Source organism: Marmota marmota, unplaced genomic scaffold, assembly GCF_001458135.2.
Source record: "Marmota marmota marmota unplaced genomic scaffold, marMar, whole genome shotgun sequence".
Taxonomy (NCBI): Eukaryota; Metazoa; Chordata; class Mammalia; order Rodentia; family Sciuridae; genus Marmota; species Marmota marmota.
The window spans coordinates 28750921-28773482 of record NW_026000101.1 but is presented as its reverse complement, the minus strand read 5'-3'; positions in this window follow the sequence as shown (position 1 = coordinate 28773482).

Genomic DNA, 22562 nt, shown 5'->3' with positions numbered 1-22562 from the left:
GAGTGCATCATAAACTCAGTCATGCATAATAATAGTCAATATATTGAAGTGCTTTTATTTGGGGCCTGAGGAAAAATTCAAATGTTTTCATTCTGTAAATAATCAACTGACAAGGTACACAGAAGAGAGCATTTTTAATAGATACTCCCATGTGTTTCCAGTTGGTAAATAAGATCTTTTAAAATTGTTGCCTAAGATGTCTAATTATGAGTACTATGGATTAGCATCTTGTGAGAAAGTTACTTAGAGATACCCATTTCTAGGTATTAATCCTGAGATCCACCAGGTATAAAATATCTAGTATTGGGAGATATGGGAATACACACACACACACACACACATACACACTTTTACATCAAAAGAGGTAAAAAAAATTCTGAGGCTAAGAACAAAGCAAAATAAACCAATCCATGAAATGAATACTGAAACTTCCATATGCTCTGAATTCATGTAGAGGACTCCGTGACCAAGAGTTTCTGCTTGTAGCAAGGAAGGTACTGATCTATGTCATAGAATTGAACAGAATAGACATCTTCAGTCTTACCCACACACAGCCAAGATAGCAAGTCTTGTACTTGCTTGTGAAAGTTAGTTATTAAATTTTGCAAGCTGGTTGGCTTCCCATTGGTGGCTTTTAATATGCCATGGTTGAAGTATTTTCACTACATAAGGACACATTAACTATAAATCAGGGGTCCCTTGTCTTCCCAATCATTGCTAAACATTTACTAATATATGTGTGACTACTTTAATAATAAGAGGCATGACTTAAATTAATTGAAAATTTCCACAGAGAGAAAAATAACAAAGAAAAGTGTATGTCTTGTAAATTCTGGATAGAGTATATTAAAAATGAAATCAAAACAATAAATCTCACCCTGAGATTTCAAGGCTACCTATGACTCTCAAGGTATTTATTCCTGAACACATAAAATTTGCAAGATTCAAAAAAAATCTCTAAGAAATTTTTAAGTTAAAATTTAGGGTTAAATATTAGGTTAAAATCTTGAGCTGATTCAGGGGAAGTGTTAGATAAGCTTAAAGCATCTTGTTGTGCCAGAAAGCAAGGAATTGATGGAAGAATGAGAGGACTTATTAACATGCCACACAGTCAGCTTGAAAGTGCTCCTGGTCAAACCTGTGACAAGTCTTCTCATATGAATACTGTGGGATATTACTCAGCAATAGAAATGAGTGAACTATTGGCTCCCAAACAATGTAGATAAATTTCAAATCCATCGTGCTAAGTGAACAAAAGGAGACATGGGAGACTTCATACCGTACAAGTCCCTTTATAGAAAACATTGGAAAAGTCAAAACTCTAGTGACATAAACACATCAATTATTGCCAGGGTCAGTATTAAAGGGCAGTAGATTAACTCCAAATGGGTACTAGGGAATTTTTTAATGGAATAAAATTTTTCTGAGTTATGGTTAGGTGGTGGCTTCTTCAGTAAAGAAGATGAAAAGAAAAAAAAAATAAAGAAAAGCCATTGTCATGCTTCTAACACCAAACAAAGTAGACTTCAAGATAACAAGCACTACTGTACAAAAAGAGACATTTCTTTAAGTTGAAAGAATCAATCTGCTAGGAAAATGTTAGAATTCCAAAGTTATATGCCCCAAATAATATAGCTTCACTCAATTTATGAAACAAAAACTCAGAGAAGCAGGAGAGAGAGACAATTCCACAATCATAGTGAGATCATTAGAATCTTCTCCAGTAGTTGTTAAAATAAAACACTTTCCACACAAAATCATAAAGTAACAAACCATTTGTAACAAGCTTGGTCTTATTGGCATTTACAGAACCTTATACCCAACTACTGCAGAGTATACAGCCTTTTCAAGTTCCTATAAAATATTAATCAAAATAGATCATATTCCAGGTCAAAGAACACTTTTCCAACAAATTTTTGAAAACCGAAATGATTCACAGTGTATTCTCTGAGCACAGTGGAAAAAAAACTAGGAAAAATGTTGAGAAAATTATCTATAAAGTCTCCAGCTATAATAAATAATAACTGCATAACAAATAATATAACTGGTCTTTTTCCTTTTGACACCTTTTTGAAAACCTTTTCTGGTTCCAAAAAGGTTTCTGGTTTCTGGAATCTCCTGACAGGAGATTGTTCACATCACACCATTTCTGATGATTATTGTCGCTAGCATACTTGAGTTGATATAAGTGAGGTAACTCACGCTGAGTCCTTAGTGCTGAGAAGGGACTGATCAAGTCAGAAAAAGCAGGCTTGAAGTGACCCGAACTTCCAGAACTGTGCCTCAATCTCCAGAGAAGAGATTGTTCAGTTTTGTGGTCGATGATTTAGCCAGCATAACTTTGTAGTGAAACCTTGATAAAAACTATGAACACTGAGGCTCAAGACAGAGCTCCCTGGTGTCATGAGTGTGGTGCCCCTGACTCCGTGGAAACAGATGCTCCCTCCTGGGTTCTGGTATCTTCTAGACGTGCCCCCATCTATCTGGATGTACATTTGCATTCTTTATAATAAAATATCAATTGTGAACTAACTGCTGTCGTGAGTACTGTGAGCCATTCCCGTGAATTACCGACTCCTGAGCAGGTTGTGGAAAGCCCTGCACTTACAGTTAGCTGGGTAAAAATAAGGGTAGTTTGAGGATCTTGAGACTTGTCCTTGGCATCTGAGAAGAAGGCTGTCATGTGGGACTGAGTCCCTTTCACCTGTAGAGGCTGTGCTAATGCTGTGTGGTTAGCATATTTAGAATTGAATTCAACTCTAGGACAGTGGGTACCAAAAAGCAACTTGCAAGTTAATAAATACACCTCTTAAAAATTCATGGGTTTAAAAGAAACAACAAATACTGTTGAAAAATATTTGGAACTAAATTATATGGATATAATTATAACATACTAAAATTTATAGAATACAGCCAAGGAGTGCCTAGAGGGAAATTAGCAGACATAAATGAACATCAGAATATCGAAAGAAACGGTGAAAACTGCTTATCTAAATTTCCTTTTCAGGAAACTGGAAAAGAATACACAATCAAAACCAAAAATGCAGAAGAAAGTAGTTATAAGAGGGAATACTTCAAAGAAATAGAAAGCAAGCATACTATAGAGAAAAAAAAATTTGAAACTTATGTTGGTTCTCAAAAATGTAGTAAAATTGACTAAACCTACAAGAATCAATCAAGAAAAAGAAAAAAAAGTGAACAAAATAAATGATATTCTTGTAGTTCCTACAGAAATAAAATAATATTTGAAATTGATATTAAATACATTATGTTACATTATTAAATAATTTCAATAAAACAAGCAAACTCCTAGAAAACTAGAGCTTACCAAGATTTTCACAGTCTGAATAATCCAGTATCTACTGAAGAAACTGGTTATACAATTTAAAACCTTTTCACAAAGAACCCTAAGCCCAAATCACTTCATCATTCAATTCTTCCAAATGTTTGAAAAACAAGTGACATGTCAATTTAAATAAATAAATAAATAAATAAAATGTAATACTGAAAACTAACAAAAACATTGCAAGAAAGAAAAGTGGCAAGCTTGTCTCTCTCATAAATGTATATGCAAAATTCTCAACTGAAAGATTGGCAAATAAATGTACTGATACACAAGTTGAATAATTACTGTCACATTCTAGTATTGCAAACATCTTAAAGTATTGTTCACATTCACTAATGAAATTAGAGTAGTCAGATATGCACTAGAGATTATTTGGTGTATTAGTAAAAAGTATACACTTATTATTGGGACGTCTATTTCAATAACTGTATTTTGACAGAATTAGCTTCCTGTTAAATAGACTGTTTCATTTTAACAGTACATATTCCATTTTGTATATTTAAAAGCATAATTCCAAGAAGAGCATAATTTTATCAACTTCACCAGATTGCCAGTGACGAGCGGGACCAAAAAGCTAAAATGCATTTGTTTTAGAATGATACCCACAATTAATAACTCCCACTCCCATGCTTAGAGCATACAATAGAAATAAGAGTAAGGACTTAGTCTTAACAATGAGCTGATCAGGAAGTGACTTATGCCAAATAGAGAAATCGAGCAAATAAATGGTGGTGGCAGGGGGTGAGCCCAGCAACCAGAGGAAACAGAGTCTATACAGGGAACTGGCAATTAAAAGTAAAAACTCATAAATATTCTGAAGTTGATAAACAATTAAACAAGAATGGATCATTGCATGTAAATGACATTCATATAATTTTAAATACTGTTAGGAATTAATGAATTTCTCATAACTGAGAAATGAAAAAATAGAAAGTGAAAGACAAAGTTGAAGAACTCTCTCAGAAGATAAAGTTGGAGACTTTAGTGTGAACTCTTGTTTTTCTTAACATTGATACATATAGTTACACATAGAAAAATTATAGATCCATATATATACAAGAGCTACTATACAGACTTCTATTTCCTTGTGCTTACTTGGAACAAAGACATCTCAGTAGCAGTGAAGACACCCCAGTACTGTGCCCACCTAGTGTCCAAATCATAGTTTCTAATGCCATTGAAATGACTAATAGAACTTCACATAGAAATAGCTGATTCTTGTACTGGAGTAGGAAATATTCAAAAATCTAGAAAATCCTGTAGAAATGAACAATGCAATTAGCATGGAAGCATGCACAAGCATGCGCACACATGCATGTGCACACACACACACACACACACACACACACACTTGAAAGGGGCATGGGAGCTCCCTAAAGTCCAAAACAGAGCACTTTCAGCAGCAAAATAAATAAAACAGTATAGAATTATGACCTAGAGTCTAAATTATACATACATACATACATCTATAAATGAATAAAGGAAGGAGAAGAGAGATGTCTCCTTTTAAAAATTACAAGCAAGTTGTGTATATTAGCCCTCTGCATGGAAATTGAGTGCAACTTCCACTCTTATGTACAGACTGCACATAGTGACTTCATCCAAGATTGCAGTATCAAAAGGAGACAAAAAGTGATTACAGTGGTGAAACCTAACAAATACTTTCCCAGCAAGTGACCAAGGTCAATATCTACAGTGGTAAGTCATGTTGACAGCATGCACCTTAATATGATGTGATGGAAATGGCACTTCTCTCCGTGATCCTTCTCCTTGCTATGGCTTGAATGTGTCTCCCAAAGTTTATGTGTTGGGAACATTATTCTCAAGGCAACAGTGTTGAGAGGTGGGATCTTTAAGAGGTGATTAGAGTCCTGGATTGATATAATTACTGCAGGTGGAGGTTCTTAATAAAAGGATGAGGTCAGCCCTCTCCCTCTCCATGCATTTGCACACAAGCATGCATACACTTCTGGTTGGCTTGCTTTTCTGACTTCTGCCCTGGGTTAATACAGCAAGAGAGCCCTCAGCAGATGTTGGTCCCTTGATATTGGATTTCTCAGCCTCCAAATCTGCAAGAAACCTATTTCTTCTCTTTATAAATTACCTAGTCTGTGGTATTCTGTCATGGAAATACAAAAGAAACTGAGACACTACGCAAAGCTCACAGACTTGGGGAGTCTAGTGATGAGAAAAACATCAGACAAGTTTCAACAGAGGAGCATCCTGAAAAATACTGAGCTAGCATTCCTCAATGCCGACAAGGTCATCACAAACAAGGGATGTCTAAGAAACTGTCATAGCTGGTAGATATGATGTCTAGATTAATGTGTTATTTTGAATGCAATCCTGGAGCAGGCAATCCTTAAAAACTAAGGAAATCTAAAAATAAACTATGGACTTAAGTTAATAATGTATTGGGGTTCATTAATTGTAATATATGCCATAATAATGCAAGATATTAATAATAGGGAAACTGGGTAAGGAGGCATATGCAAAGTTCATACTATATCTCAGATTTTCTATAAATCTAAAACTGTCCTTAAAAAAGTTTATTTAAAATTCAAGGGATTGGGGCTGGGGATGTGGCTCAAGCGGTAGTGCGCTCAACTGGCATGTGCAGGGCTCTGGGTTCGATCCTCAGCACCACATAAAAATAAAATAAAGATGTTGTGTCCACCGAAAACTAAAAAATAAATATTAAAAAAAATTCTCTCTCTCTCTCTCTCTCTCTCTCTCTCTCTCTCTCTCTCTTTAAAAAAAGTTCAAGGGATAATAAAAAGGCTATATAAATCCATTATATGTGGATACTAAAATAAAATGACAGCCTTTCTACTGAGGAGATGACTGCCAAAACCAAACATAAAAATAGATTTTAAGATAGAGTAAATAATGCTAGAGTATTATTAGAGAAAGAGGGCCCATGTATAATAACAAAAGCTTCAAATCACTAGGATGATACAGCAATTCTAAATCTATGTGCACCTAAAACAGAGAATCAAATATCTAAAGCAAAATTTGACAAAACTACCAAAAAAATACTTGGACCCCCCCATTAGTAAGTATATAAAATATTTGAACAATTTAACTAATAAATTTGGTCTAAGTAATAAATACAGAGAGAGCTCAGTATCCAGTAATTGGAGAACATTCTTTTCAAGCACATCTGGGACCTACAAACTGACCACATATGGAACCATAGTACAAGCCAAAATAGGTTTCAAAAATCAGTCTCATACAGATCACTTTTCTGGCTACAACATAAATCGACAAGAAATCAGTAATGAAAAATGAATTAAAGCTTCATGTCTACATTAAAAAAATTTAAATAAATATTGGATCAAAGAAGAAATAATAATGTAAATGTCTAAAATATTGTAGAATGAAGCTAAAGCAGTACTTAAAAATTTATACTCCTAAGTACATTCATTAGGAAAACACCTAAGAGTCACGAATACACAAATGAGAAATAAAACTGGAATAAAATTAAAGTTGAAAAAATAAACTTTAAAATATAGTAGAGACTAATAAAATAAAGATACAATAGAGAGGATCAACAAATTGAAAAGTTTTTATGAAAATATAAATATCAAAAAAGCATCATTAATAATAATAATAAATAAATATACAGAGCAAAAATATTTAAAAAGAAATGTAGCTACTAATTCAGGAGATGAAGAAGGTAAGAGAGTAGCAGAAACAACTATATCCTGATAAATTTGAAAATCTAGATGAAAAACTGACTTAAGAAGTAAGAGTAAAATACATATTTTTTTCTATCATCACTAAAGAAATTGAATTCATATTTTATAATCTTTCCAAGAGGAAAACTCCAGGTTCAGATGGTTCCAGAAGGTTAGTCTTACCAAACATTCAAGAATCATATAATTATAATTTTTTGCAAAGAATCCAAAAAAGTAATGTTGTCAGCTCATAGTAGAATTTAATTATCAAACTGCAGAGGACAATATAAGAAAGTATAATTAAAGGTCAGTCTTACTCCTGAACACATATTTTTAAATGTAAAACAAAATATCAACAAATTAAATCTAGTATCTTCTGAAAAGGATAGTATTTCATAACCAAGGATGGTTTACCCTGGGAATTCAGTTATTTTAACATTACACCACGAGATAGTGGAAAAGGGTTATGTAAAACGCCTTAAGCTCACTGTTCCATGCTCAGAGTAAAAATTGAAAATGGATCTCCTACTGCACAGAATCAAGGACATAGTGATAATTTCAGCATAATGTCATTAAATACCCTGAGGAACCACTATTTTCAAACACCTGATCTGAGGGATCAAAATGTCATCTTTCTTCCTATTCCATAATTAAAAATGTATTCCCCACCAGAATCCCAGTGTTGACATCCCTGTATTAGAGAAGATCTTGACTTAAAGGGACCATTTCCAGGAGCCTCCTATTAGGATTATTAATCAGCAGATACAAACCAGTTTTCTAGATTGCTTTTCCCATGCCAGGCAACTGAGACCTGGAGTCTGAGGGAATGGAACATAAGTCCCAGTGAAAGGAGGAAAAAAAAGAGTTTCAGAAAATGAAGCCCTTCAAGGGATGAAAATATTGACCCCAGAATCCTTATCACCCATCACTGTTGTACTGGCAGCTCCCTCAGCTGACACAAGTCAAGTGGTGGGTATGAGTATTCAAAGCTCATAGAGTATTTGGTCCAGTTAGAGGATCCTGCACATCCTATCAGGTCAAGAAACCAACGATATAGGAAAGGACGTGTGGCGGGATGATGGGATCCATAATTCCTCTTACATCTGCATCACCCAGAAGCAACTGGCCTGGTAGAAAATAGCACTGCCTACTGAAATAAGAGGTGAGGTCTGTCTAGAAGATGATATTCTCCAAGGAGTGGGCACCATCCTTCAGGATGTTGTCCAAATCAACTTCCCATATATAGTGCTGCATCCTCAAGAGATAAAATAAAACTGTGAAAGCAACAGTGGTCCCACTTACACATTACTCCAGAAAATTTGTGTAGCTGCAAGAGCTATAGCTTGTCCCACTAACATTCCTTTCAGTTTCATTTTGAAAAGGGCAAAGAAATCCTGGAGGAGCTATTACCCACAAATGGGATGTGCAAAGGGGAAATTTTGGAAGATGCTGTGTGGTACACGGCACAGATTTCTCCCTGTATGGCTGAGACATTCATTTCCTTAGCTGCTGAAAGCTCAAAGCTACCTGGGAACTGCCTCAATCCAAAGGAGTTGGGCTGGGTGGGATGGTACAAGCCTGTAATCCCAGTGACTCAGGAGGCTCAAATTCAAGGCCAGCCTCAGCAATTTAGTGAGACCCTAAACAACTTCACTAGAACCTGTGTCAAAATAAAACATAAAAAGGACTGGAGATGTGGCTCAGTGGTGAAGCACTCCTGGGTTCAATCCCTATACCAAATTGAAACAATAACAAAGGAGTTGCCTGACTACTTCAAGATGCCGTGTGTCTTTGAATAAATTATATCACCTCTCTGTGCTTTGAATTTTTCATCTGGAAATAAGCCTGAGATTTAAATACTTTTCTTAAATAAAGCAATGATTTACCTATTAATTATGCATGCAGTGAGAATACATTATATGGTTATTAATAGATTTTCTGTCTTGAAACTATGGGGTGATTGGTCACTTTATTCTCCCCACCTGAGTGAGACTTCAGTGAATGTACTGAATTATTGTTCTAAAATGAACTATAAGTTCTAAATGCATGCACATGTATGTATGGGTGTGTGTGTGTGTGTGGTAGAGGTGAGATATGTCCTAATGGTTCTCAACAATATTAGCTGCCATTAAAATTAGATCTTTCCTATGTTAAACTACAGTACTACGTGTTTAAACTCATTGTCTCACTTAACCAACACAATATTCTTATTAAAGAAAGATCCTGGGGAACATTGCACCTCTTGTCCACACATCTGTTATAAAGATGTTACTAGAACAGGCTTTATGACTATACAACAAAGGTATTTACCCCTAATGTAGTGACTGGAAGATTCTGATTGTAGTCAGCTAATTCAGAGTCAGCAGATGCTGGGCCTACATGCAGTTAACTGATGTGGGAAAAGGGGCAGAGTTCAATCCCAAGCTGACACCCTCCTCATTTTAAAATGATGAGAAGTATTTTTTGAGTCTAGCCTGGTAAAAGAAGTAAGGATGACTCATTCACTAACTGCTGAATAGCAGATAGTTGAACCGTGCATTCGTCACTGAAGTTGGAGGAAATATATTCTTCCACATTGTTTTCTAACTCAGAAACATATCATGAACAAAGAAAACCCCACAATTTTTCTTTATGATGGGATTTAACAATTCCAGTTCTCAGCTCAACAGAAGAAGCCAGCATTCATGTAAACCCTTAAATCTACCTGAGCCTCAGTTTCCTCTTCTCTAAAATAAGGATAACCCCTAACTCACAGGATAAAAGTGAACATTAGAGGGGCTGAGGTTGTGGCTCAGTGGTAGAGTGCTTGCCTCGCATGTATGAGGCACTGGGTTCAATCCTCAGCACCACATAAAAATAAATAAATAAAATAAAGGTATTATGTCCATCTATAACTAAAAAAATTAAAGTGAGCATTAGAAACATTGGGTACAAGACACCTAACATGGTGCCCAATGCATGTGTGGTAAGTGATCAAAGGGTCTACCCAATCACTCCTTTCTTTCTTTCTTTGGTACTAGGAGTTGAATTCGGGGTCACTCAACCACCGAGCCACATCCCAGCCCTATTTTGTATTTTATTCAGAGATAGGGTCTCTCTGAGCTGCTTAGCACCTTGCTTTTGCTGAGGCTGGCTTTGAACTCTTGATCCTCCTGCCTCAGCCTCCCAAGCTTCTGGGATTACAGGCATGCACCACTGTTTCCATTTCTACACCAGATTGTTCTGTTCTCACACAAGTAGGAGCATCTGTCCCAGCACTGTAACATCCTTCAAGCTATTTAACTCTTTGATCATAGTAAGTGGGGAAACTTACAAAAATGTGATGGAAAAAATAGGATTTCCTCTTCAGGCTCAACTGTTGTGGCTTATGAGGACGCAATCCTTGTTTCATACTTTTATTAGCCCTCTCATCAATTTCCTACCTGGCACTTTATATGGCACTTTGTAAGTGGGGAAATTTACAAAAATGTGATGGAAAAAGTAGGATTCCCTCTTCAGGCTCAACTGTTGTGGCTTATGAGGACGCAACCCTTGTCTCATACTTTGTTTAGCCCTCTCATCAATTTCCTACCTGGCACTTTATATAGCTGTTTGTATCTCTTCTACACCTGATATTGCCTCCTGATACTGAATTGACCCTTCCTTCTTTCTGTGCCAAGCTAATTCCAACTCAGGCACTATATCCTCCATGAAGTCTTCTATTATTAGGCAGGATCTGTGGAGCAACAGAATTATATCCTGTAGATAGCTACAAGATATATGTATGTATTTATCTATCTTCCAATAAGATATCTATACATCTAGGTCTAGATTCAGATACAGATGTAGATAGATTTATGGGAATTGGCTCATGCAATTAAGGGGACCAAGAAACTCCCATAATTACATGAGCCAATGGCGGAGTTGTAAAAAGTCTACTGTCTACAAGCTGGAGAACAAGGAAAGTTTCAGTTCAAGCCTAAAGGCCTGAGGACAAGGTGTTTGGAGAAGAAGAAGGTGGGGAAAAGGTAATGATGTAAGTCCTAGAGTATTATAGGAACTAGGAGTTCCATTGTCCAAGGGTAGGAGAAGATGGATATCCAGCTTTAGAAGAGAGAGAAAATTCTCTCTTCCTTCTCTCTCCTTCTGCTTTTTTATTCCCTTTAGGCCCTCAATGGATTGGATGATTCTCACCCACACTGGAGAGGATGGTCATCTTTACTAAGTCTACCCATTCAAATGTCAATCTCTTCCAAAAACACCCTCACAGACACACCCAGAAACAATGTTTTACCAGCTCTCTGGTTATTCCTCTGCCCAGTCAAATTGACACAGAATCTACCATCACATCTTCCTTTTTCCAGCCCTCTGTTATTAACAGGAGATTTTTGTTGCAGAGATTTTCTAAAAAAGAAAATTTTTCTTCATTCATATCAAAGAATATGCTGTTATTGTGATGATCCCATGGTATATCATGGAAAAATTAAAATTTACTATGATTTAAATTTACCTTTTACCATCCCTGTGGTCTCATCTCATTTGGTGGTATCTATTGACTTTCTCTACTGGTTCCCCCTTAGAGGCTACAGGAGGTTAGAGATGACATGGCTTGTCCTCCTCTCCACACTGACTCCAGGCCCAGAAGTAGTTGCCTCATGGCTGAAATTACTCTAGTCTAATAGTCAAGAGATATGTTTCTGGCACCATCATGCTGTTCTTACTTTGAGTAAGTCTATAAGCTGTTTAAGTGGTTGTAACACCAGGATAAGGTAGAGACACGTTTGCTCAAGGGATTTTAAAGGATTTTAGTGGTCATGGTAGTTGACTCTCCAGCAGCATTCCATCCCTGGATAATTAATCTAAGACAGTGGTTTTCAAATTTGGCCATAGGTTAGAGCCATCTGGGAAACTTTTGAACTCTGAATGACTTGGCAACACCCCAGACCAATTAAATCACAAATTCAGGAGGTTGTATACAGAGGCTCACATTTTTAAAAATTTTCCCAGCTAATTCCAAAGCATGGCCAAGACTGAGAATCCTGTCTTAGTAATACCATGACTTTTGCCAGAAACTAGTTTATAAATTAGCATGTGATCAATTCTGGTCAACAAAATGCAAGACAGAGGTTGTAGGAAACTTTTAGAAAGATTTTCTTCCACCAAAAGAAACATAAGAGACAAAGGGCCTTATTAAAAGTCCAAGACTAAAAACATCACACAGAGGCACAGCTACCAAAATCAGAGGAAAGTACAACCAAAACATATAGCATGCCCAAACTCTCAGCTTCCAGGTATTTGAAATAATAACATCATATATTTCATAAATCAGACCCACAATTTTTTCTGTAATTAGAAACTAATAATGTTGATCAATTTGCTTTAAATGAGCAATACTGATTTTACTCCTGGCTACTGCAAATCAAAGTCAATTGTTCCCAAGGCTGGCTACGTGTGAGAATGAGGATCACTTGGAGGAGCTTCAGAAAAAAATGCCAACTCAATCTTCACCCTAGACCTCCTCAATCAGAATCTCTGGAATCAGAACCCAATGAATCTCAATTTTAACAAAGCTCACAGATTTCAACACAACCAGTCTGTACATTGGCATTTGGGAATACCAGTGAGAGAGAGAGAGAGAAAATGATTTAAAAAAATCAATATATCTTGCTATATAAGATGGAAAGAACTTTAAACATTACCTAGCATGGCTTTATCACCTCACAAATAAAGAAATTGAGACCCTGATAAATGAAATCATTTGCTTTAAGAGAAACATTTGATTCTTTGATATCAATAAAAAAATGTACATAGATACTTATATAATTTGTGGGCTCAATTTGTTAAATGAACCAACTTGAAAACTTCCTGAACTATATGTGGAAAGACATATGTATCTGTTGTTGGCTAATATGAAGCAGACATGAGAACTGGTTTCCTGCACTGCTTGTGTTCAAAGACATTATGAGTTAGTTCCACTGGAATTTCTTGTCCTTTTTCTACCAAGTTACAGTGTCATTGGAAATCAGTAGTCTGGAGAGAAAATTGCCAATGGTTCAAATAATATCTCCTCTCAGTTTTCTTTGTTTGGCCAGTGTCTATTACCTTCGTAGATTTTCCTTTGAATATTTTCCCTGCCTTAGAATTCTTTAGCATGCTAATGAGAAAATTTTAGATAATTGGACCAGATGAAAATTTGTATTTAGGTTGGTAATTCCTAACCCTCATACCAACTTCATAGAATGTCCCTTTATATTATACCAACAGTGAGAAAAAATTCCCCTACCTAGTCCAAGCCCTGGAGAACAAAAAAAAATACATTGTAATTTTCCTTTCTATTTTGAAAGGAGATGGAAAATAGAATGTACTCGTCAATTAGATTTATGCCTACAGCTAACCTGTAAGTGGTTACTGTAAGGCAAAAGTCACTATGTTGTTTCTGAGAAGTAGAAATACATACCTTTTTAATATTTGCTAAAATTCTTAACATTATCAGGGTGGAATTATGGGTCTTCAGGCAGCCCTATTAGTCATAGGTTTCTTATCAGCTCAAAATCTGAAGGATGAGTACGTAGGACTACTCTACTCTTTATGCTCAAGTTACCTTGGAGTTTGGTCATAATTGTGACTGTGCACATGGAGGTAACATGCTCTTCTATGTCTGATGGATAAAATCATATTTGCAAATAAACAAATTTTATAATATCAGTACTATCAGATTCTGTTTTCCTATTTCTAAGAGTTTGCCTTTATCTTCATCCTCTCAGACCTAACCACGAGGGAATTTGAGCTACTCAAACTCAATATATGAGCCCTAAACTGTGATGAAAACCTCTTCTATTCCAATGCTTTAAGCACCAAGGAACTTTTATGCAAGGAGAGGTGATTGATAGGGTAAAATGAGAAGGTATGGAGAATACTTACATGAATAAAAATACAAGAGATGTGTTGAAATGCCATATTGACAGGGTAATACCTTTGCATTAAAAACATGGTAACCTCTATGACAGCAAGGGAGTTAAGTCTAAAATTAGTGTTTCCCAAAGTATATTCTGCAGGACAATGGTTATGTAGAATTTCAAACAAAGATAAATGAAAAAAGAAATAAGTAAGTAATATGGGGAAATTGGGTTAAACAGAACCTGCAATGCTCTACTGTGGAGTGTGACTATTCAAAATTGAGGCTTGGCTATACCACCTTTTCCAAGCATATTTGACCACATGACTTTTAAAATCATATTTTTATTGGTGCAATATTATTATACACAGTAGTGGAATTTATTATGCCATAGTTACACATGCACATAACATAAGTTGTGTTCCCTGGTACCTTCCCTTTCCCTCGCCTTCGTTCTCCCCCTGATCCACTTGCTGTTGTCTACCGATCTCCCTTCTATTATTATCATTTTAATTTGTGCATTATGATTATGTGTGTGTGTGTGTGTGTGTGTATGCAAGACGCACTGGTAGTATATTCACACATGGACAAAGCATAATCAGTAGGTTTTGTACTCCTGTACTTTCCATGTCCTCCCCTCCTCCTTGGTCCTCAATCTCCTTCCTTTATCATTATCCCTTCTATTTTCATGAAATCCCTCTTTTTCATTCCTCTTTTTCCACATCACTATTTTTTAATGAGGCATTTTACAAAAGTCAGGAAACACAATAAAGGTGAAGAGGCTCACCAACTGGTGGTGAAATGGATTGGATTTCTAGAAGTAGGAGCAGACCTGAGGTGAATGGCTGAAATGGCCCAGGTAACTATGTCTGTCTGCAGGTAAGCAGCTTTGGGATGGTCCCTCCCACAAATGCCCCAGAAGCACGGAGCTGCTTCCCTGAGGATTTTCAAGGTTTACTGGCTGTCCCTATAAACAGAAAAAGCCATCTACAAATTCTTTGCAGCATCAACATAGCTTATTTTATTTTATTCTTATTAAAATGCCTATTTCAATTTAAATACAATACACTCACACATGAACCCAGACTATTCCATACCTCCTAACAGGAGTCATACTTTCAATCTGTATCCAACAATTGAGCTCATTTTGTTAATGTTGCTGATGTCATGAATTTTTGTGCCAACTTTCCTATAAAGAGCTGGCTCTCAACCCTATTGACTAGGAGCTGCATAAGAGAATCAAAATGAGGCTCCTCTTTCTAACTCCAGCTTTCTCTTCAAGCATTAAAATCCTTACTGTCATTTATTGAGTCTTGCCCTGTGTAAAGCACTTCTGCATAATCTCTTCCCTTTAAAACAACCCTCTACAGTAGCCATTATCATATGCCTTTTTCAGGAGAGGAAACAATTGAAGAGTCAAAGTAACATGCTGAGATCACCCAGCTGACTCCCAACAAGCCTGGGCTTTAATAGAAGTTGAAGAAAGAGCATGTCAATGGTCCCAAGAGGACAATAAAAAGGAACCTGTTGCTGTATTCATTTGTCAATACCTAATAAGTTCAAAGTGGCAGCAACTTCTCTTTTCCTGTCTCTCTGGGTTTGGTAAAAATCCTTCTAAGTCCTTTATCTCTTCGTTGTCCAAATAGACTAATCTCTTATAAAAATGATCAAGCCCAATATATGCATGCATTAGGATGGATAATGAAAAAAATATCTAAATAACTTTGCAATCAAACCATTGGACTTTTAAGCTTGTAACCTAACCATGGAAAAAAAAATATATAAAATTGATGCATTAATGCTGTTTATGTTTTTATTACCCTGCAATTATATCATTCCTGTGATTGTTTTTCTTTTCATGCTGGACTATAAAATGTTGCTGCCTCAACCTGTTTTAAACATCTACATTTGTAGGATTAGGACTAGTGATGTTTTGCCAGTTTCCATGAAAGAGAAGCCAAAAGCACTGAAACTACTTTCTTTGATAGTTAAAGTCCTTCATTAATTTGATATCTGGCATTCCCAACTGGATTCTTTTATTTTTTTGTGGAATTGTTCTGGCCTTTAGATAACAGTAAACTATTCTTAATGAGAAATGCATTATGAAATTAGTTATTGCACTGATTTTTATACTTTGCTGTTATAACTTACATTAGCTATCCTCTTACTGTAATTTATTACAAAGATTATTCGAATTGCAAAGTAACTTATTTAAACAAAATGTTCTTTATCATCTTTCTCCTTGCTATAAAATTCTTCATCCCAAAGACACTATTCATTTGTTCTATTTATTTTGTAGTATTCCAAATGCTTCCAAAATATGCATAAATGCATGGAGACCTAATTAAGTCCAGATTTGCCAAGATGAAAAAATTAGTGGGGGTTACTTTTTTTCTTTTGCACAAGATTGATTACAGAATTCCTGTAAGTGGCAAGTTTTCTATTTTACCAGGTTTTGAGAAGTTCATTTTCTAGCCAGTTTTTAGAAATTAACCTCTTATGTAAAATGAGAAACCCTGTGTATTTATGTAAATTTTAAAAATCCTACTTTTCAAAAGCTTGGGTTTGTATCTAGAAATAAGAAACTGCTACCAAAACATATATTAATTTGAAGTGTACACTTCTTTTATCAATTAAAATATTTTAGACTAAATAAATATCTAATTGTTTTTATATTATATAAATACTTACATATATTTTATATATAAGAAATACATAGATTTTTTTCCTCCCAAGAAGCATATAGTACTCATTATATTAACATAAGAAAATTCCTAATAAACTACCAGGTTTTCATTTAAGCTAACAAATTATTACCTTTGCCTTGGAATTCTTTTAAAACAATACAAAATATTAAATTGCTAATAGATACTTTCTGCTCAAGTTGGCCTCTGGATTTGTCTGTTCTGCTTTGGAAAGGTTCCAGACTGTCCTGGAACTGACCTCAGAATCCAATATTTTCCAGTCAAAGCAGCATTGTGTAAGAGCATCCAATGACTCTTCCTTGACCTATATCTCAACCATTTTCACACTCTCCCCTTATCTCCCCAACTTGCAGTCCCTTCTTTTTTTTTTAAGAGAGAGAGAGAGAGAGAGAGAGAGAATTTTTATTTATTTATTTATTTTAGTTCTCAGTGGACACAACATCTTTGTTTGTATGTGGTGCTGAGGATCGAACCCGGGCCACACACATGCCAGGCGAGTGCGCTACCTCTTGAGCCACATCCCCAGCCCTGCAGTCCCTTCTTTAATTCTGTAATAAAGTGTTGCTATAGGAACAAGGACCATGGGCTCTATAGAGAAATGAATTCTACTTTCTACACAACTTTACTATGACGTGTCTCAAAAGATGCCCCAGATAATTTGCCTCTTAATTCACCTCTGGTGCTTGTTCAAGATGCAGTCCACTGAACCCAATCTCAGATCGACCAGAACTCCAGGACTATAACTTCTTCCAGAGTCAATAGCAGGTTTCTAGTTATTTCTCATGCACACTGAAGTTCAAGGACCATTGTCCTAGATGACCAGATGGACTTCACTGCACATGCTGAAAAAAAAAATTACCTGTGGGACTTCTATGAAGATGGTAAATGGAGGAGACATCTGGAGTCTTTTTTTAGAGAACTTCTATTAAAATATTTATGAAACCATAAAAAACTAAAAATATCTTCAGAAAGAGCAACAAATAACAAGAAATAAGCATGTACTAGGCTATGAAATATTTTGTACGTGCTTAACCTCAAAAGTTTTTACTCCGTGTTTCACTTCTAAAGGAATTATGAGCCCTACTCTGTGATGGGGTTGTGAGGGTTGAATAGTGAGGCACAAGAGAAGGTTAATGCAGCAACCAGGTATCTGAACTTGAAGCACTTTCTGCAAGTGTTCACTCAAATGGAATACAATGAATAAAAGTTCAGCTGTCCATCAGCCCCTTCCCAGACTTTTTTTCCTATATGGTATCTTGTCTCCAGCTTTGATTCAGGTTTCTTCATATTCATTTACATCACACACTAATCAAATGAAAAATCTATACCAAATAACCAATGCTGCACAGAATGAGACAAAAAGTTTTATTTTTAATTGACAATAATAATTGTATACATTTAGGGATTATAGTACGATATCTCAATACATGTATACAATGTATAATGATCAGATAAGATCAAATGTTAAATCCATCACCTCAAACATTTATCATTTCTTTGTTTTGTGTTCAAAATCCTACTACTGGTCACAGTGTATTGGGTAGAGAGAGGTGATGGGAAGGGAGGGGAGGGGAGGGAGGGATAGGAAAGGCAGCAGAATACAACAGACACTAGTATTGCTGTATGTATAAACGTGACTGTACAACCAATGTGATCCTGCAATCTGTACACGTGGAAAAATGAGAATTCATACCCCATTTGAATCAAATGTATGATATGTCAAGATCATTGTATTGTTTTGAGCATCTAATAAAAAAAGAAGAAGCAGCTCTTGGGCTGGGATTGTGCTCAGAGGCAGAGCACTAGCCTTGCACGTATGAGGCATTAAGTTTGATCCTCAGTACAACATAAAAATAAATAAATAAAGGTATTGTATCCATCTACAACTTAAAAAATAATTTTAAAAAAGAAGCACTTCTTCATGCTCTGATAAATGAATGTAAAGTCAATGCTTATGTAGATTAATTGTTGAGAGACCAATTAATGAAAAAAGCCAATACCATACAAATTCCTAAAGGACCATTGCTTAAAATCTGACTCTACTTTGTAGAAAGTTCTTACACAAGCAAACTTTCCTGAGACCAATACTAATTATGCTTGCCTGCTAAAGGATACACATAATCACATTTGTTAGAGCCTCTAAGCTGGACTCCAACAGAGTAACATGTATAAAATTGCCACCAAGGCCCAATGGTGCTTTATGGAGAATTGGGCCCAATATTCATAGTTCTTATATGTTCAAAAAAAAGGTCAGGGGAGTGAGGGGATGGGAGGCAGTATGGGGGTAGGAAAGACAGTGGAATGAGATGGACATCATTATCCTAAGTACATGTATGAAGACATGAGTGGTATGACTCTAATTTGTATATAACCAGAGATATGAAAGATTGTGCTCTGTATGTAAATATGAATTATAATGCATTTGCCGTCATATATAACAAATTAGAATAAAAATAATTTTTAAAAAGGAGAACAAAAAAATCCTCTCTACTGGCTTTTTTTGAAATATACAATTGATTGTTGTCAACCGTACTTACCTGACTATGCTACAGAACATTAGAAGTTATTTCGCATTCTACCAAACCCCCGTACCCATTAACATTCCTCTTTCTACCTCCCTCTTCTCCCACTTCCCAGATTCTGGTCACCCCCAAATCTTCCATTGGATGAAACTATAATCACCTAAGCAAGGAAAAAAAAGACAACTATTAAAATTACTGTCAGAAGAGTTTAAATCAGGTTATTTTCATTTATTCCATATAAATATCTATTGTGAAAGATCACAAAATGACAGCTACCTCTTTTCTGATGGAAAAAATAAAAGTAAGATCCAGGTGTTTATACTAAAACTAGGCTGGGTATAAGAAAAAATAGGAGATTTTCTGATTCCTAATATTTTGGATATGTACCACTGAGTGCCTTTTCTACTAAAAAGTATGCACAAGAGATTTTTTTAATATTTAATTATCTTTTCCCATTGGGAAGGGAAAGAAAAATCACTTTAAAAAGTTTTTGCTTTTGTTAGTCTTGGTGTCTTTTATTTCCCATATGTATACTTCAGAAAAAAATTAAAATTATATCATTCAGTCATATTTTGGGTAAATATTCAACTGATGATACAGTTAAATGCTATTTCTTAGAGGATTCTCTTTGACCCCATGCCAATTGAACATGTAAAGCCAACCAATACACAGAAATGGTTTTTCTGCCATTATACTCACTGGAATTTAGTCTGTAAGTCAGCTAATAAGTTTTCCTGTATATTATTCACATCATTCTGATTTATTAAGAGCACAGAATTTGTTAGCAAGTAAGAAGGGTAAAAAGCCTAATGCATCTGCCTTTAGAGAAATTCCAGTCACTGCCTTCTGTTGAATTTAATGTAGGTGATCACAGACATTAGATAGGAGTTTGAAAATGTTTGTACCCTGCCTCTTGAATATATTTATTCATTAAACCACAACATATCATGTCAGGGACCATGCTAGGTATGAAGAGAAAAAAAAATACAGGTCAGATTTCATCTCCATCTTCAAAGAAGTTGTTTCCAATCAAGCAGAAAGGTTAAAAGCTGCTTCTTTGGAATCTTCTTCTTCGCTTATAAAAAAATTATTTTGCATTGGCTCTTGAACTATGCAAGATACAGTTATAGAATATATATGTACATATATATGTTGTGCATATGAAGAAATGTTATTAAGTTATTATTAAATGTTTACTATATAGCAGATCCTATACTAAATCCTTTTATATTTTATTTCATATCAGATTCACAATAGTTCTTTTTTGCACATAGGAAAACAGCTTTATCTCCATTTTACAAATCCAGAAACTGATTTTAGAGAATTTTTTCATCATAAATCACATAAATGATGTTGGCAAGAGAGGTTCAACCTCCAGCCATTTTGACTCCAATGTTGGTGACTCTTGACCTCTTCTCTTTTGTCACCACCCTACTAAATGAAGACAAACATGTCTATATCACATGTACCAAGTGATATTAACTCATAGGCAGAATCTTCTCATGTAACTCTTTCGTCACTTGGTGTGATCTTGACATTGATTCTAATGATTGCAGGATAAGACAGATTTAGGGGTCTATTACCATTGGAGCTGATGCAGAAGGTAAGGAGAAGGAGAATTTCAAGTTCTTTATACACTGTGTGGAAATTTTATGGTTATAATTATAGGTTATCTCCTATGGGTGTGGTGATTTCTAGGACATGATCTTCCTTCTCTCTCAGTTAATGGAGTTTATCATTATGTCATACCAGAATGGCTGGTCAGTTTCTGATTTTGGAATAAACATTATAACAAGAAAGGCAGATATGCCAGACCATCCATAATATTTGTGAAGCCCTGGGCAAAAATGCACATGGAAACATCCAGTCCATAGCTTATTTCATTCCTCATTCCAATTCCTCACTCATTCCTAAACCATAGGATACTTGAAACTTGTATGAGGACACACCAGCCTATCTGTCCAAGGAGGTCTGTCCATATCTCATGTAAATAGACGCTTACTGGCCACTTCTTAGGTCTGGGATGTGTCCCAGTAGCAGCATAGCACACCTCTTACCAAAATGGGCCAGGGAACATGCTCATGTAGTCCTAGCATAGCGACAGAACTCCAGGGCCTGTGTCTCAGACCTTGGCCTAGAAAATGGATGCATGGGAACTGGGTGAGCCTAGTGTCCCTGTTCTCTTAGCCCGTGGGAAAGCTAGATCAGAGTCCTTCAAAATGCAGAGTGTCTGAAAATGGTCCTGGATCTTGTCGTGACCTACTTTATAGAATGAAGAAATTAAAACTTGGACATTCGATGTGCCTTGTTCAAGCTTGAGAAACTGGTGAGAAAAAAATATGGAACTTGCACCAATAACTTTTAAAGTCATATCCAAGACATCTTCCACTGTACTAATTGTACCATTATAATTCTATAGGAAAGTATTACAGATTGTCTAAATTATTCTAAAAATTAAATCTCAGAGAATTTTCTCTTCAGGTTAAGCAGATTCCCTCTGGACATCATCAAAAGGTTCACATCAGCTTTCTAACCTCTGAGCCTCTGACCTCTAAAGCAAAGAATGGGACTGATTGAGTGATAACAAATTTGTAAGAGCTTCTGTCTTCTGTGGAACAGGACTGTCAAAAGTGATGCTTGTTGTGTTGAAAGAAAATTGAAGTTTTGTAAGAGCTGTAACTAGAGACTTTTCCTTATCATAATAGGTCACTCATCCAAGTAGGTTTCCAATCTGGACTGGATTGTGGGAAATGAGCATTTTCTTTTTTACCAACTGCAAAAGACAAAACTAAACACCAAGGAGTTCCTACTATTTGTTATCTCTGGATTTCAATTAATTTGCTATTTAAAGATTAACTTCATTTAGTTAGGTTTTTCTTTTTTAAACATGAAGTACATACTAAAATAAAAAACGTTTAATATTAGTTTTTCATGTTTCATTTTTATTCTCATTGTGACTGAAACCTCTCAATTAAAGAGGAAGTTAGAGTTTCATATAAATACTGTGTCTCAGGCTCTAGGGAAAAACAATAGCTGTCTTGATCTAACCAGAAGAGCAGTCTCTTAGTGTGCCTTTTGATTCATAATAAAATATCATTTATTTTAATAATAATATTTAATAATAAAATACCATTTATTTTGACAATGGCAAAGATAAAATCTAATTTTATTTTTAATTGTAGTAAAGGCACACAGCATAAAATTTACCATTGTAACCATTTTAAGTACATTTTTCAGTTATGTTAAGTATTCACATTGTTGTGAAACAGTCTCTCTAATTTTTTATTTTGCAAAATGGAAACTCTGTATCTACTGAAAAACAAATTTGTATGTCCCTTCCTACAGTCCCCTAGCAATCACCATTCTACTTTACAGCTCTATTAATTTGACTAATCTCTATACCTCCAATCAGTAGAATCCCACATGTGTTTTTTC